At 37.4% G+C, this 17,491-nt stretch overlaps 1 long non-coding RNA gene across 1 annotated transcript in view; it reads right to left on the bottom strand.

Moving 5' to 3' along the window:
* Positions 1–1,044: 1,044 nt before the first annotated feature.
* The window catches only part of LOC141553571 (uncharacterized), a 34,996-nt gene continuing 18,549 nt past the window's right edge, over positions 1,045–17,491 (bottom strand). The window contains exons 2-3 of the long non-coding RNA XR_012485530.1: positions 1,975–2,064; positions 1,045–1,185 (exon numbers count right to left, since the gene is read on the bottom strand). This is a non-coding gene — a long non-coding RNA (uncharacterized LOC141553571). The remainder of the gene's footprint in view (positions 1,186–1,974; positions 2,065–17,491) is intronic.

Below are 17,491 nucleotides of genomic sequence, written 5' to 3'. Positions count from 1 at the left end.
TTATTCTTTGGTTCTCTGCTGCTCACCTTATTTACTTTACTCTTATTTCCCCTTTCATTTCCCCACCACAACTACTCCCAAGCAAGCTACATTTAAGAAAAGATATATTTATGTATATGTATATAGATATATCAATACATACACTATCAATACATATACTAACAGCCACACCTACTCCATATATACACACGTCTTTCTTATCCTTGCTTCCACTGTAATTAAATTCTGCTTCATAACTTGCCTTGCTATTACTTAACCTCCCTCCATCCAAGGATCCATCACTTGACTTCTTCCCTCACTTTTACTTTCCTATCCACCCATCTCTCCTCCCTTATTTCTTTACAGATTTTGGAGGATGCTATATCCTTCGTGGTATATATGTAGTGTTACCTACTAAACCCATTCTTGATGTAAGTAGATTTTCACAACTACAAGCCCTCCTCACCCTTTCAAATGTCCCTGTCTATTCTTCTTCTGAATCCCATTTGAAATACATTATTATTTTTACCTTAACTCTGCCAGACTTACTTTTGAACTACCCTATTATTGATGTGAATCTTATATACATACATATATATACACACATATATACATATATGAAAAACATGAATAATTTGTTCATGTGAAAACAATTTGTCCATGTTAAGTTTCTTATAATTGATCTTTCATATTGGCTATTATATGCTAAATTTTCTGTTAAGGTTCTGTTGGGTTTGGTTGATAGAAAGTCCTGAAAATCTGCAAATTCATTGAATATCCATTTTTTTCTCATTAAGGATTATAGATAATTTTGCTGGATATGATAACTAGACCATAGGCCTAGTTCTTTTCATTGTCACTAGAAAGGATTCCAGTACATGCAGTCTTTATTATAGCTGCTGATGTCTTATACAATTCTAATTGTATCCTCAACATATTTGAATTGTGTCCCGTCCAGCGGGACAAAAACGTGGACCCTAGAAGAGAAGAATATGGAACAGGAGACAGGAGATGCAAAGAATGAGACAAGACAGGCTTTCTGATCAAGTCTCGTTTATTGTTGGGATAAGCATAAACTTATATAAGGTATAATGGAGTAAGACACAAAGGCTATTAATTCATAGAAAGTTCTTGTAACAGGAGTTATTCCAGAATGTAACTTGTCCGGAGGCAGAATTCTTTCCCCAGGTAGTCTACCTCTCAGACCTGTGGAGGAGGAAGGAATTTATGACCAGAGGAGAACTAGAGATCATTATTGATCACAAAATAGAAGATTTTGATTACATCAAACTAAAAAGTTTCTGTACAAACAATACTAATGCAAACAAGATTAGAAGGGAAGTAACAAATTGGGAAAATATTTTTAAAGTTAAAGGTTCTGACAAAGGTCTCATTTCCAAAATATATAGAGAACTGACCTTAATTTATAAGAAATCTAGCCATTCTCCAATTGATAAATGGTCAAAGGATATGAACAGACAATTCTCAGATGATGAAATTGAAACTATATCCACTCATATGAGTTTTCCAAATCACTACTGATCAGAGAAATGCAAATTAAGACAACTCTGAGATACCACTACACACCTGTCAGATTGGCTAAGATGACAAGAACAAATAATGATGAATGTTGGAGGGGATGTCGGAAAACTGGGACACTGATGCATTGTTGGTGGACTTGTGAAAGAATCCAGCCATTCTGGAGAGCAATTTGGAACTATGCCCAAAAAGTTATCAAACTGTGCATAACCTTTGACCCAGCATTACTGTTATTGGGCTTATATCCCAAAGAAATACTGAGGAGGGGAAAGGGACTTGTATGTGCCAAAATGTTTGTGGCAGCTTTTTTTGTTATAGCTAGAAACTAGAAGATGAATGGATGTCCATCAGTTGGAGAATGGTTGGGTAAATTATGGTATATGAAGGTTATGGAATATTATTGCTCTGTAAGAAATGACCAGCAGGAGGAATATAGAGAGGCTTGGAGAGACTTACATCAACTGATGCTGAGTGAAATGAATAGAACCAGAAGATCGCTGTACACTTCAATGCTGTATGAAGATGTATTCTGATGGAAATGAGTATCTTCAACATAAAAAAGATCCAACTCACTTTCAGTTGATCAATGATGAACAGAAATAACTACACCCAGAGAAGGAACACTGGGAAGTGAATGTAAATTGTTAGCACTACTGTCTATCTACCCAGGTTACATATACCTTCGGAATCTAATACTTAATGTGCAACAAGAAAATGGTATTTACACACATATATTGTATCTAGGTTATATTGTAACACATGTAAAATGTATGGGATTGCCTGTCATCTAGAGGAGGGAGTAGGGGGAGGGAGGGGAAAATTTGGAAAAATGAACACAAGGGATAATATTATAAAAAAAAAAAATTACTCATGCATATATACTGTGGAAAAAAAAATTCTAAATTAAAAAAAAAAAAATTCTTTCCCCAGGGATAGTAAAAATATAACCTTTGCCCCAGGCGTAAATTGTGTGGAGACAGACTTCTTTACCCTAGGTGGGTATTTACCTAGGAATATGACCTTTGCCCTGAGCTCAGTGCTGGCTCCCCACATTCTTGCTCCTTGCAAAATTTTCTCTTTGATTTGGGGTTTTTGAAATTTGGCAATGATATTCCTGTGTGCTTTCCACATAGGATCTCTTTGAGGTGGTAATCTATGGACTTTTTTCTATTTCTACTTTCCCCTGATGTTCTTGAATTATTTCCTGCATTATTATGTCAAGATTCTCTTTTTGGTTACAACTTTTTGGCAAACCAATTATTCTTATATTTTCTCTTGATTTGTACTGCAGATCTGTAATTTTTCTGATGTTTCACATTCTGTTCTATTTTCTCATTGTTTATAATCTGTTTTGTTATTTCTTGGTCTCTCATAGCTTTACTGGTGTCCCCTACCCAATTCTAATTTTTAAAGCATTGTTTTCATCTCTGAGACTCTGTACCTCTTTTTCTAGTTGCTTAACTTTTTTTTTTTTTTAAAGCTTCTTGTTTCTCTTGGATGATTTTAATTTTTTCTTTAGTTTTTCCTCAATGTCTCTCATCTGATTTTTGAATTACTTTTAAAATTCTTTTGTAAATTCTCTCTGGGTGGAGAACAATTTTGTTGGGGATTCAGGCTAATGGTGTGAAAAGCAAAGCTGGAGTCTGGTAAAAGAATTTACTCTTAATCGATTCTGAGGCAAAGAAAAAGAAAAGTTTATTTTTAGATCACTAAGCAAACTAACCTCTTAGTGGACCGTAAACTCCCAAAATGGGATTAGGAGTTCTGCAGGGTGGTATGTGTGGAGTACTTAGTTTTATGAACAGAATTCAGGTCTTGGGGGCTTTTGAAACAATAAGGAAGTTTGAGTTTGAATAGGCTTCAGTTCAACTCTATAGAAAGTTACAGAAAGTTTAATTGGTGTTACTTAACATTAATTCAGCTCTATTGAAAGTTAATTAGTGGTACTTAACTTTAGTTCAGCTCTATAGAAAATTTGGTTAGTGTCAGCTGAACTCTATAGAAAGTTTTAATTAGTGGTAGTTAACAGAGTGGGGGGTTTGGTCTCTACAGTAAGATAGGATTAAGGAATCTGAGTTCAAGGTGACTGACTTCTAGAAGCAAGGGGTTTCCCCTGTCAATTCAATTCACATTGGTCTTTGGGAGAGAAGCTTTTTTTTTTTTTTTTTTTTTTTTTTTAAACTAACGTGTCCTTCTTTGAAGATGAATCTCAGTCTTCCCTGTTCCCATAATATGGTTCAGTGATGGGCTTCTTTGTTTGCTGGTTTGTTTGTTTGTTTGTTTATCTATCTATCTATCTATCTATTTATTTATTTATGGTAATAAAAGGTATTAATGTAAGCACCATTACTCAAGAGCTGCAGGAATGGTGTCTCAAGCTTCCCTTCAGCTATCCATTCTGACCAGGAATTCCAAACCAAGAGCTTCACCCTCCTACAAGTGCCTACAACTAGAAGTGCCCCTAAATTACTGCTTCTGCACTCACCAGGTGCTGGTTCATTCTCAACCAGGGCTGAGTCACAGCTGGGCCTAATGTTCCCCATCAGTTGAAGTTCACTCAGTCTTCCTGGACACAATTCCTGACTCCACAAAGAATCTGGGACTCTAGAGTAGTTCCTGTTGAGGTTTCAGTTATAGCCAACTAGCCTGAAGAACCTAACCTGATAGCATTTCAAGCAAGTTAATTCTCAGCCTGAGGCCTTTTTTCAGATCTTCTCAAATTGTGTCAGGAGAACCCCTGTTCTACCCCGACTTTTCTTGATAACTCTATGTTTACCCTGAGTACAAATTTGTTCTATTTGTGGGGGAAATTAGGAGAACTTGAAATTTACTAACCTATTTTCTCTCTTCCCAGAATCCTCCCCTCAACTCTAATTTTCAAAGAATCATTTTCTCTCTTAAAATTCCGGATCTCCTTTTCTAGCTGGTTGACTCTCGTCTTCTTGTTTTTTCTTGGGTTGTTCTTAATTTTTTTTTTTCCCTCAATCTTTTTCATTTGATTTTAAAGTCTTTTTTGTGCTCTTCTATGTATCGTTTTGGTGCAAGTAACTACTTAACATTGTTTTTTGGGGTAGGAGAGACTTTTTGTACTTCAATGTCCTTCTGTGGAAATGAACATTGGTCTTTTCTTTTTCCATAGTAAAATTCTATAATTGGATTCTTTTTTCTTTGCCTGCTCTTAAAAAAATACATAACTTGTTAGAAATGTAATCACTTCTAATCTTGTGGTAGGGGAGCAGGGATGGTGCTTCTGACTTTATGTATTTCTTCAGTTTTCTCCTCTGGCCTGGAATCCCAAACCCAGAAATCGATCCTCCTATACCTACCTTCAAACAATAGCTTCTCTGCCTCATTGTTTCTGTACTCACCAGATGTGTGCTGATTCCTTCCCACCTAGGGTCACAACAGCTGGGCCTGGTGTTTCTTATCAGTACAGGTTCCCTTAACCTTCTCATACTTAAGATTCCTGACTCTCTACATTGTCCCAGAGGGGAAAGTTCCTGTGGTTGATGCCAGGATACTTCCAAACCCAACTAGTTGGCAGTTTTCAGTGGAGCTAGCCCAGAAGTGTTTACACTTCACATTGATTAAATTTTAGCCTTGTTTTCTTTTTTTTTTTCCCTTTGCCTTGTTCTGCCCCAAGTCACTTGTTTTTCATCTAAATTCTCTGTGAGGAGCAGTTTTGTTTGTGGGAGAAATCTGGAAAGCCTAAAATTTTCTGCCCTATTCCATCATTGTCTCAGAATCCTGAGCAAAATCATTTTCCCCAAATTATTCATGGTCAATCCAGAAGCTAGATAGATTTTTTTTTTTTTTTGCTTTTCTTTGAAATATATTTTAATGTATATATTGTATCTCTTCCCATTCAATGTATGTAAGGGGCCTTTAAATGGGTGCCACAGCGCATCAGGAGATTGAGGCACGGAAGTAATTTCTGTGGATATTAGGACTGCCCTTGGGCGGGATCCTGGCCATATTGAGATAGCTTCGTAATGGGTGACTCTCTTGCTGATTGGCTGTGTGTGTGACCTCACAGGCCCTATGTAAGCCCACTGCAGGCAGCAACCGCCCTCTTTAACTTCGTGCTCTTCACCCTGGCTCCCCAGCCTGGGTGGCCAAGCCAAGATGGGTAGCCAAAAGAGGTAAGGGTTTTGCTAGTGAACACATGGGTCTTCTGACCAGGTGTTCACTCGGGAACCAACAAGTCAGGGCATCAGTTAGGGCATTATGTGAGTAGGTATAATAAAGGCTTTTAAGATTACACGTGGCTGTTCTTGAGTGCGCTACCGGTTATTAAGCTATAGATTCAAGAGATTGTGGCCAGAGACCTTTGAAGGCCTCAGAGGAGGCGAGCCGGGTAGAGTTCACACTGCAAAGGACAGTGGTCAAAGGTACTCTGGTGGGTCTAGGACAGACTAGTAATTGTAACTGCCAGGAGAGCCCCAACGTGGGGCGCCAAATGCTGGAACTCTATCTTTCCAGAAATCAGCAGGAGTCAGGATCACTAAACGTCTTTATTCTAGATCTTTACCGTCGCCTCCAACGCCAGGTCAAGAGTGCAAGTGAGCGTGAGTTCCACCACCCAAGTTTCTCTTACTCCTCCCACACAAGTCACTTCCCTCTCTTTGTCTCACCAATCAAGTCAGCACAGAACAGCTGGGGAGGGTCAACCTTAAACAAGTTAATAGGGAACCGTCCAATTGGCAATTAGTGTCACGTGCTTCATCATCCAAGTGCATTGCTCAGTTCTAGCCCTTTACAAATGTAAAGTCCTTGAAAAGAGAGATTGTGTATTTGTACTTTTGTTTTACGATGTATGCCCAGAATGTGGTATATGCGTGCATCTACATGTAATTTGTACATAAAAATCTTTGAAATTGAGGAATTCCTTAACTTTGTATTTCCTAATTTTTTAAATGAAATTAAAAATCATCATCTATTTTCTGGTCACCATCTAAATACTCAATCTATTTAAAAACCAGTGATCAAATAAAATAATAAGTTTTTCACCCTTACCCTATTCAATCTCAGATATATAGATCCAAGTAAAGAATGAATATAGCTGTGGCCCAGAAATCAGAAAATGCAAGGATGAGTCCTGTTTCTGCTGTTAACTCATTATGTATGATGTTGGATAAGTCACTGAGGTTCCTATTAATAAAATGGCGACAGCATATTATAGTGACAAGTACGTCACACCTAAAATCATACTGCCTGAGATCCAACACTTACTCAAAAACCTTTATCTCTCCGGGCTATAAAAATGGGGATAATTATATTCACATTATTTGCCTTGTGGGCTTGTCATGAGGGAAGTGTTTTTTAAACAATAAAACTTTATAGAAATAAGAATAGAATATTGTTTTATGTATGCTAAGCCCTCAGTAAATATTTTCACTAATGGGTCAATAGGAATCAAGCCCACTCACTGCAGAAATCATTATCTCTTTTTTCATCAATCTCTTTTTTTCATTAAAACAACCAAAGATGATTTGAGAGTAAGTACTGTGATTTTGTTATATTCTGTTGATCAAAGATGAAAGAAATTGCCTAATAAGACTGTCCAATGTTTTGTTTTGTTTTGTTTTGTTTTTTTACAGCTGGATTGTAAGAGGTTTAACATACTGCATCCAAGCCAGGTGAGGTACTGTGATCTGATCTTTTCCCCAGGATGTGGCACTGATGGCACAACCAATGAAAACCCATGTCAGCTATGTATTAAGATTAAATGAGGGGATGAGCTCAAGAAAGGATTAAACACTCAAGAAAAAAAAATGTGCCATTTTCCCTAGAAAACTAAACCTGGAAAGTTTTAAACCTCAATGTCTTTCTAAGCCAGCTTCCTACCTGAGACAGGAATTTTCCTAATAGGCTCTTAAATGAGTATTCACTTTCACTTTCTGAGGGAAAACAATTTGGTGATGCCAGACTTAGGACCAAATTCTAGCTATTTATCTGTTTCCTACCTGTGTGATCTTTGACAATTCATTTGCACTCTTCATCTGTAAAATGAGAAAGTTGAACAAAATGTTTGCTAAGATCCATTCCAGCCCTAAACCTATGGCCCCAAGAGTCCTTTCTGGGTCTTGGTTTGCCAAGTGGTTTGACTACCAGGCTGCTAATTTCACTTCTATATCCCAACCACCCCCTCTGATGATATTCAATGATAGAAAGCATGGAGACATGAAAAGAACATCATTTCTGAATCTCAGGCCTTCCACTTATTCCTTATGAAGTCTCAGACAAGTCAGTAACCTTCTCTGGGCAACAGTTTCCTCCTCTCTTTAAAATGAGGGGAGTGGATTCAATTATTTCTGAGGTCCCTTTCAATTCTAAGTCTGTGAACCTCTGATTATTATTTGCAGAAACAGCCCACTCTCTCTAATTAGTTCTGATCCTTATCCTTGTGTAAAATCTGCCTCTAGGTGCCCAGCACCCCAACACTGCTCCTTGCTTTGCTCTCTCTGGGGCCAAACAGAATAAATGTCATCAGTGAACACAAAAAAATTCTTCAAATATTTAAAGACCACTACCAGGTCTGGCCAATTCTTCTCTTTTCCAGAATAAACATTCCCATTTATTTTAATTTACTCACACAGAATGGCTTTCCAGTGTCCTCATCCACCTTCTAAATGTACCAATATGCCAATGTCTTCACCAAAACTGTGATTCCTAGGCTTGCACATAGTTCTCAATATGTGGAGTATAAAGTGGAATTAGTCCAACTCTCATTCAAGGCTCAACTTATATTTATGCATCTAAACTCATATTAGCTTTCAGGATGGCAATTTTCTTCAAAAATACCTGAGAAAGCTTTTTTCCTCAAGAAGCTTGGGACAATGTAGCCCTTCAATGTGGTGGAGGAATATGGGCCTAAAAGTGGAAATATAGATGGAGATAAGGAATAAGACAGACAGATTATATAGCACACATGGAATCATGCATTATTACTTCCTTTAACTGACACTTTTAATGCCAGAATATTCTTTTCTTTATGCTATATGGCTATTTGAGCCTCAGTTTCCTGATCTGTAAAATAAAGGAAATAGTTTTTCCTTTATCTCTTCGTGGAGCTAATACAAGATTAAAGCTTTACAAAACTTAAGCCACTATAGATAGAATACAAGATATTATTTATGTTATGGTCTCTGACTGTGTGTAAATAATAACTGACATTTATGTAACATTTTAAAGTTTGAAAAGTATTTCCATGGTTTCATTATATTTATTAAGCTACTATTATATGCCAGGCACTGTTCCAGGCACTGGGTGTTCAAATACAAATATATACAGATGATACAAATGAAACAGTTCTGACTTTAATGAGTTTATTTTGTAATAGTGAGAGATAACATATGTTAGGGAGTAGTGGCCAGCAAAGAGAGTTTAGATCTCCAGAATGACAGGAATGAGGAGTGTAGCCTTAGAACAATCAGTCATCAGGTCCTGAAAGAAGCAGTGTAAATATATGGATATAATTATTTTTCCCAGAGCAAAAGGTAGAAAAGATGAGAAGAGTGAAAGAAAATACCTGTAGGAAAAGCCTGCAGACAAGAAGATGACCAGAATCAATAGTATGCAAATTGACCTGGACCTCACTAAACAAAATCTGCCCCTTGGAGTTGCAGGGGGTGCTCTGAGGATTGGGAAATACCACTTCTCCCTCACACATGCTCTAGCAGCATTCCACTATTGTTAAAGGGCCCCTATTTAGACCCACAGTTCCATCTAACCACTTACTTAATATATATTGGCTTTTACAAAAGGATATTTACGAACATAGGAAAGTTTACCTCTCAGACTTGTGGAGGAGGAAGGAATTTGTGGCCAAAGAAGAACTAGAGATCATTATTGATCACAAAATAGAAAATTTTGATTACATCAAATTAGAAAGCTTTTGTACAAACAAAACTAATGCAGACAAGATTAGAAGGGAAGTAACAAACTGGGAAAACATTTTTAGAGTCAAAGGTTCTGATAAAGGCCTCATTTCCAAAATATATAGAGAACTGGCTCTAATTTAAAGTGGAATTTGGGATCCTTTGGGCTATACAGTCCATTTCTCTCTGTCTTATTCAACAATATATCCAGCCATCAATTACTAGGTGCCTACTATGTTATAAAATATGATGTTAGTCACAAAGGAGAATATAAAGTGTAGCCAGGACATGATTCTGATTTTTGCAAAACTTGCCATCTGGGATTTTTTGTAATTTTTCAAAGTCAACAATAAATTACTCCAATGAATGGCCTTTGCAGCATGATCCTATTAAATAGCAAGGATCATTAGATATGCTGAAGAACAATCCCTTGGCCCAGCTTTCAGGTGCATCAGCCAACAATTGAGCAATCGGGGCTACGTCATTCACAGTGCTTAGGGCTTCTCTCAAGTTATACTTGTCTCTTTGCCTATGATTCAGATTCTTAGCTCTTGAGGCTTGCACTTAATCAAGGCCTTTCTCTCTTCTCCCTGTGTGATAAAGACTCTTCCTTGGAATTCACATATTACTGGCACATGAGGAGAAAAGTAAATCCCAGGAATAACTAAGTAGCACCACAGTAAATAGAGAGCCAGGCCTCAAGCCAGGAAAGTTCCTCTTCCTAAATTCAAATCCAGTCTCAGACACTTACTAGCTGTTGGACCCTGGGCAAGTCACTTAACCCTGTTTACCTCAACTATAAAATGATCTGGAGAAGGAAATAGCAAACCATTTCAATATCTTTGCCAAGAAAAACCCAATTGGGGTCATAAAGATTCAGACATAACTGAAGTGCCACATGAGGAGAAAAGTTGCAGGTGATACTACTGACCATCATCTCTCCACCAGAGTCACCATGAAGTCTTGAAAGCTTGGAACTACTTTTTTTCTATTTGTTTGGCTCTATTCTTTTCTGTTCTTAGACAAATGAATAGAGGAATCAGAATGGACCAGGTTATGACCTGGTGAGACTTGAAAGATTGAAAGACAAGAACCATCAGATGTTTGAGACTAGAGTCCATAGCATAGTAGTCCAGCAGTCAGATTTTGAGTTTCAAATTTTTCTCCCTCCCTGTCTTCTCCCATTGCCAAAACAGCAAACAATCTGATATAGGTTGTCTATGAACAATTATGTTAAACACATTTTCACTTTGTCATGTTGTGAAAGAAGATTCAAGAGCTAGTCCCTCCTTTCATAAATTCCTTCCCTTTCTAATATAGGTGTTTATGCCAAAAACAACTAGTTTTGCACCTATGACCTTATATTTGATGAACTTTGAGGAAATCAGTTACAGGATATACTTGAGCTTCAACTGACAACATAAGATATCTTCCAGAATTCCAGGGCCAAGAAACAAGAAGACAGGCTTTTTAACTTTTTTTTTTTTCTATCAGTGATATCTTTAGCAGAGCTAACACTAAAACCTGACATAAGTCAATTCTTTGTCCCAGTATAAAGAGAGGTTTTGCCTCTTCTCAGGTCTCTGGATATAGGGAAGGATGAGAGGAGAAGGTCACACCATTAGAGCTTTGTAAACAACCCTCAATGTGAAATCACAGGCTCAGTGTGAAAGAAACCTTTAGGATCTATATGTGCAAAAAATGTTTGTAGCAGCCCTTTTGGTAGTGGCAAGGAATTGGAAACTGAATGGATGCCCATCAATTGGAGAATGGAGAATGGCTGAATAAGTTACAATATATGAATATTATGGAATATTTGAAATTATCAGCAGATTGATTTCAGAAAGACCTGGAGAGACTTACATGAACTGATGCTAAGTGAAGTCAGTAGAACCAAGAGAACACTGTGCACAGCAACAAGATTATATGATAATCAATTCCTGATGAGCAACAAGATTATATGATGATCAATTCTGATGAGCATGGCTCTTTTTAAAGGCAAGATGATTTAGGCCAGTTCCAGTGATTTTGTGATGGAGAAAGCCACTGCACCTAGTGAGAAGATTGTGGCAATTGAGTGTGGCTAACAACATAGTATTTTCACTTTGGTGTTGTTTGCTTCCATTTTGTTTTCTTCCTCTTTTTCCCCCTTTTTTGATGTTTTTTTTTTTTTTTTCTAATGCAGCAAAATTATTGTGGAAATATGTATAGAAGAATGTGTAACATACACTGGATTATTAGCCATCTAGGGGAGAGAATGTTGAAAACAATGCATGTGTTTTGAAAGTAAAAAGTTTTATTAAAAAAAGAGAGACCTTTAGATCATTTCATGTGAGCCCAACTTCCTACAGATGAGTAAACTTGTTCAAATATAGTTAAGTCTATGGGTGAATATTTCTACTCAGCTTACTCATTATATCTCAAGACAGTGAATTCCATTTTTATATAACATTAATCATTTGGAACTTCTTCTTTATGTTGAGCCAGAATCTATTGTCCTGAAACATATGATTCAACCCTAGAATTCAGAGCTGGAACAGCCTTAAAAGATTATCTAATCAAACTCTGTCATTGTATAGATGAGAAAATTGAAAGTCAGACAAGTAACACTATAGTATCGTGATTCATTGCCTAAAGACCAAGTTATCAAGATCAGGTGGCTAGGATCTCTGCAAATAGATCTAGCCTCTCTCTAAAAGTATTCCCTCAATTTTAGGGGATAGGCAATTGTACCCTAGTTTCATTTAGCCAGTGACAAAAAACTTAGCCCTTACATAGAAATATTTACTTCTAAAGGAATAACCACAAAAAGACAACTTACTCAAAATGCAATGGACATATTCTTCCTTCTCTTCCCCCATTTTGTACCACTTTATTCTCTGAGAAGGAAAATGGATTTATAGCTTAATTAATTTATATAGAGCACATTCCCAGTTCCATGTCCAGAAATACTCTTCAGTCTCAAGTCTCAGGTACCCTGATTCTCATGGCATCTAATTTTGCCTGGCTGCTCTACCCTGCCTGCAGCCTTGGTTCTAATAGGGTCATCATTTGGGATCTTGTGGACATCACCTCTGTAACCTGAAACTGAGGAAAATTAACTATATAGAATGTAACAAATACCACCAGACCCATTTCTCAGAGTGAGGAAGATAAAAGAGAGTAGGGAAAGAAAAATTCTACTTCTCTAATCAGTTCATTTCAAGACATTTAATTACTCTGTGGCTTAATTGTGATTTTTGTCCTCTGGATGTAGCACATAAGAATGGGGAGAAAGGAGGTGGTGGAGCCAAGATGGCAGAAAAGACACACTTCATTCTAAGATTCCCTTCTACCCTCACTACTAATAACCAAATTCAGCCTCAGAATTTGTGCTTGACTGGTAAAATCCAGGAATATTGGGAGTATAACAAATTATCTGCTGAAGATAATTGGGAAGATTGCCAAAAAAGGTTTCTCCTGATTGGTGGGAGCAGGCCAGCACTGGCAGGGAGGGCAGAACACAGAGGCTAGCACATTGAGTGAACCTGAGCAGGGGTGTCTCCGTGGGTGGAGATTTTGTAGGGAGGACTCTATCACAGGTTGGCTGCTCTACTTTGGTTGCAAAGCAGTAGATCAGCAAAGAAGTTAAAGTCAAAGGTAGAGTGTACGTCAAAAAACACCAGAATCTAACAGGATGTGGCTACATCTACCTAGCACTGGAAGTGACTCCACACAGACCACAACACAGCCATGCAGCCTCATTCTGCAGTGGGCGTAGGGGTGGGGGTGGGGAAGGTGGGGGTTTGCCCAGGGCAGTCACACTTGTGATCACCAGGTGGGGATCTGCCTGTAGCAGCAACAAATCTGCACCACAGTGGGGCTTTGCCAGGGGCAACAGAACTTGCAGTGTGGCTGCACTTCCCAGGGAAGAAACACTTAGGCTGAGGGGCTCTTCCCAGAGCACTTCTGCGGCTCGGCAGCTCTTTGCAGCCCATACACTCCATATAGCTATTGCTGCTCTGCAGAAGAAGCAGGTAACCTTCTTGCTCTGAAAGCAGACCCTAAAGGCTTTTAAAAAATGAGTAAAAAAGCCAAGCATATACTAACCATCGATAGCTTCTATACAGAAAGAGAGCAGGTTTTCAACACCAAAGAGACTAATAGCAGACAGTCTCCAGACAAAACCCCAAAGGGGGATGTAATCTGGTCCCCATCACACAAAGCTCTCCTAGAAGAAATTATAAAAATTCTTTAAAAAGAGCTAGATGAAAAATGGGGAAAGAGAAACTCTGCAAGAGAGTATGGAAAAGACATATAACTCACTTAAAGAAAAATTTAATAAAGTGGAAAAAGAAAACAACTTCCTGAAATGTGAATTGGAAAAGGTAAAGAACTCCCAGGGAGTGCAAGGAAACAAAATTTATTGGCATAAAGTTGGGCAAAGTAACTGATTTCCTCTTTATTGGTGGACGGTTCCCCCTTTTCATTTTTAAGACTAACAATTTGATTTTCCCCTCTCCTTTTTCTAATCAGATATACTAAAGGTTTATCTATTTTATTGGTTTTTTTCATAAAACCAACTCTTAGTTTTATTAAATCAATATTTTTTTTTTACTTTCAATATTATTGATTTCTTTTAATTTTAGAATTTCAAGTTTAATTTTTGGTTGGGGGTTTCTAATTCGGTCTTTTTCTAACGTTTTAAGTTGCAGGCCCAATTCATTGATCTTCCCTTTCTCTATTTTCTTCAAGTAAGCCGCTAAAGATATAAAATTTCCCCTTATTACCGCTTTAGCTGCATCCCACAAATTTTGGTATGATGTCATTATCTTGAATGAAATTATTAATTGTGTCTATAATTTGCTGTTTCACCCAGTCATTCTTTAAGATGAGATTATTTAGTTTCCAATTACTTTTTGATCTATTTACCCCTAACTTTTTGTTGAATGTAGTTTTTATTGCATTGTGATCTGAAAAGAAAACTTTTACTATTTCTGCCTTTCTGAATTTAATTTTGAGATATTTATGTCCTAATAAAGGGTCAATTTTTGTATAGGTTCCATGAACTGCTGAGAAGAAGGTATACTCCCTTCTGTCACCATTCAGTTTTCTCCAAAATCTATCATACCTAATTTTCCAAATATTTGATTTACCTCTTTAATTTCTTTCTTATTTGTTTTGTGGTTTGATTTATCTAATTCTGAGAGTGCAAGGTTGAGATCTCCTACTATTATAGTTTTGTTGTCTATTTCTTCTTGCAACTCTTTTAACTTCTCCTTTAGGAAGTTAGATGCTATACCACTTGGTGTATATATATGTATATGTATATATATATATATATATATATATATATATATATATATATATATATATATATATTTAGTATTAAAATTGCTTCATTGTCTATGCTACCCTTTAGCAAGATATAGTTTCCTTCCTTATCTCTTTTGAGTAGATCAATTTTTGCTTTTGCTTGATCTGAGATAAGGATGGCTACCCCTGCTTTTTTGACTTCACTTGAAGCATAATGCATTCTGCTCCAGCCTTTTACCTTTATTCTGTATGTATCTCCCTGCTTTAAATGTGTTTTCTGTAAACAACATATTGTAGGGTTCTGACTTTTGATCCAGTCTGCTATCCATCTCCGCTTAATGGGAGAGTCCATCCCATTCACATTTAAAGTTAAAATTACTAATTCTGTATTTCCTGCCATCTTATTATCCCCTGATTATGCTTTTTCCCCTTGTCCCTCCTGAACCCCTTCCCCAGTATTGAATTTATGGACCCCACTTGTGATGCGCAGCCCTCCCTTTTTAGTATCCCTCCCCCCTCCTTTTAAGTTCCTTCCCCTTTCTTGTACCCTTCCCTTATTCCTCTTTTCATTTTCCCTTTTCCTGTCCTCCCTTTTAGTGAGGTGAGAGAGAATTCTGTGAAAAACAAATATGTCAATTATTTACTCTTTGAGCCTACTCTGATGAGAGTAAGATTCACACAATGTTCCTCCCCCTCTCTAAATTCCCTCAGATGTGATAAATTTTCTTTGCCTCTTCTTGGGATGTAATCACCCTTTTGTTTTATCTCTCCTTTCCTGTTTTCTAATACTATCCCCTTTCCCTTACTAATTCCCTTTTTTATGTTATATCAGTAAAATCAAATTATACATGTGGACTTTGTGTATATCCACAACAGAAATACAGTTCTCAAGAGTTCTTTTTACTTTTTTCTGCTTCTCTTGAATCTTGTGGATGTAGATCAAATTTTTTGTTTAAGTATGGTTTTTTTCTTAGAAACAAATGGAATTCCTCTGTTTCATTAAATGTCCCTCTTCTTCCATGGAAGAAAATGCTATTAGCTGGGTAGTTTATTATTGGCTGCATTCCAAGTTCTTTTGCCTTTTGTAATATCAGATTCCAAGCCCTTCAATCCTTTAATGTGGAGGCAGCCAGATCTTGAGTGACCCTGATTGTGGCACCTTGATATTTGAATTTTTTTTTCCTAGCTGCTTGCAATATTTTTTCCTTAGTCTGGTAGTTCTGAAGCTTAGCCACAATGTTCCGTGGAGTTTTTTTTTTTTTTTTAGGGTCTTTTTCAGAAGGTGTTCGATAGAATTCTATTTTCCCTTCTATTTCTATTATCTCTAGACAGTTCTCTTTGATGATTTCCTGTAAAATAGAATCTAGACTCTTTTTTTCATCATAATTTGTGGGAAGTCCAATGATCCTCAGATTATCTCTCCTAGATCTATTTTCCAGGTCTACAGATTTTCCCAGTAAATATTTGACATTAGTCTCCAGCTTTTCATTTTTTTTGTTGTTGTTTTGATTTGTTTGACTGATTCTTGGTTTCTCAATGAATTATTCATTTCTACTTTTCAGTCCTGATATTTAATGAGTTATTTTCTTCATTCACATTTTTCAGTTCTTTTTGTTTATGTCCAATTGAGTTTTTACATGAATTATTTTGTTCTGTGGAATTTTTTTCCATTTCACTAATTTTTCTTTTTTAGTGAGTTATTTTCTTTTTCCAATTCACATATCCTACTTTCTTGTGAATTTTTTATCTTTTCCAATTCAGAAATTCTACTTACCTGTGATTTTTTAACCTTTTCTAAATTCATAAATTTTGTTTCCCTGCACTTCCTGTGAATTATTTATTTTTTCCAACTCAAATTTCAGGATATTAACTCTTTATTATAGCTTCTCTTTCCTTTCCCCATTTTTCTTCAAACTCTCTTAACTTTTGAATAGTCTCTTCTAGGAGAGAGTTATGTGATGGGGGACAGGTATCATTTCCCTTTAGGTTGTTATCTGGAGAGTCTCTGCTGTTAGCCTCCTCGGGGTTGGATATCCGTTCTTTCTCTGTATAGAAGGTGTTGATCGTTCTCTTCAGTTTCTTACTCATTGTTAAAACTCTGTAGGGTCTCCCCTTGGGTAGGAAATTTATCAGCTTCCTCCCAGCCCAGGGATAGGATGCAGCAATCCTGTGATGGGCTAAGAGAGAGCTCTGGGAGAAAGTTCCCCTCCACCCCCTAGAAATGACTCAGAGGTGATTAGTAAGGCTGTGTTGTGAGAAGTGCCCAGTAAAGGACCCTCCACTGTGTGCTCTAGCGACTGCCCTGAGGTTTGAGGCTGAACAGTGAAAGCGTCACAACCCCACCACAGTCCCCTGTGGGGCCATGGATATTAGCAGCTGACCCGAGAAAAGCCCCTGCACTCAAACCAGAAGTCTCTGCTGGGGAAGCACAGTCATTGCTGCAGGAGTTTCGCTGATGGGGGAGTTCTACTGCCTCAGGCTGAGCCCCACACTATGTGGATTAGAGGCTGCCCTGGGCTGTGTCCCCTGCTGTTCAGGTTCTTAACTGCCCCAAGGAAAAGCTCCGGAAAGCAGAAGGTGGCTGCACAGCCGTGCCACAATCAGTGTCAGGTCACTTCTGGATTCGGGTAGTTATAGGATCTTGCGTTTTTTTTGTTTGTTTGTTTGTTTGTTTGTTTTTTAAAATGGCTTTGATTTCTCTTCTGATCTGCAGTTTTACAAGCAGAGTAGAGCTATCAGCCTATGCCAGATTCCTCTATCTCAGTAGCTTCTCTGATTCCAGAGTTCTCCCCAGCCCA

The sequence above is a fragment of the Sminthopsis crassicaudata genome, chromosome 2 (genome assembly GCF_048593235.1).
Source record: "Sminthopsis crassicaudata isolate SCR6 chromosome 2, ASM4859323v1, whole genome shotgun sequence".
Lineage (NCBI taxonomy): Eukaryota > Metazoa > Chordata > Mammalia > Dasyuromorphia > Dasyuridae > Sminthopsis > Sminthopsis crassicaudata.
The sequence above is the reverse complement of the archived record's forward strand: the minus strand, read 5'-3'. Positions and strand labels throughout refer to the sequence as shown.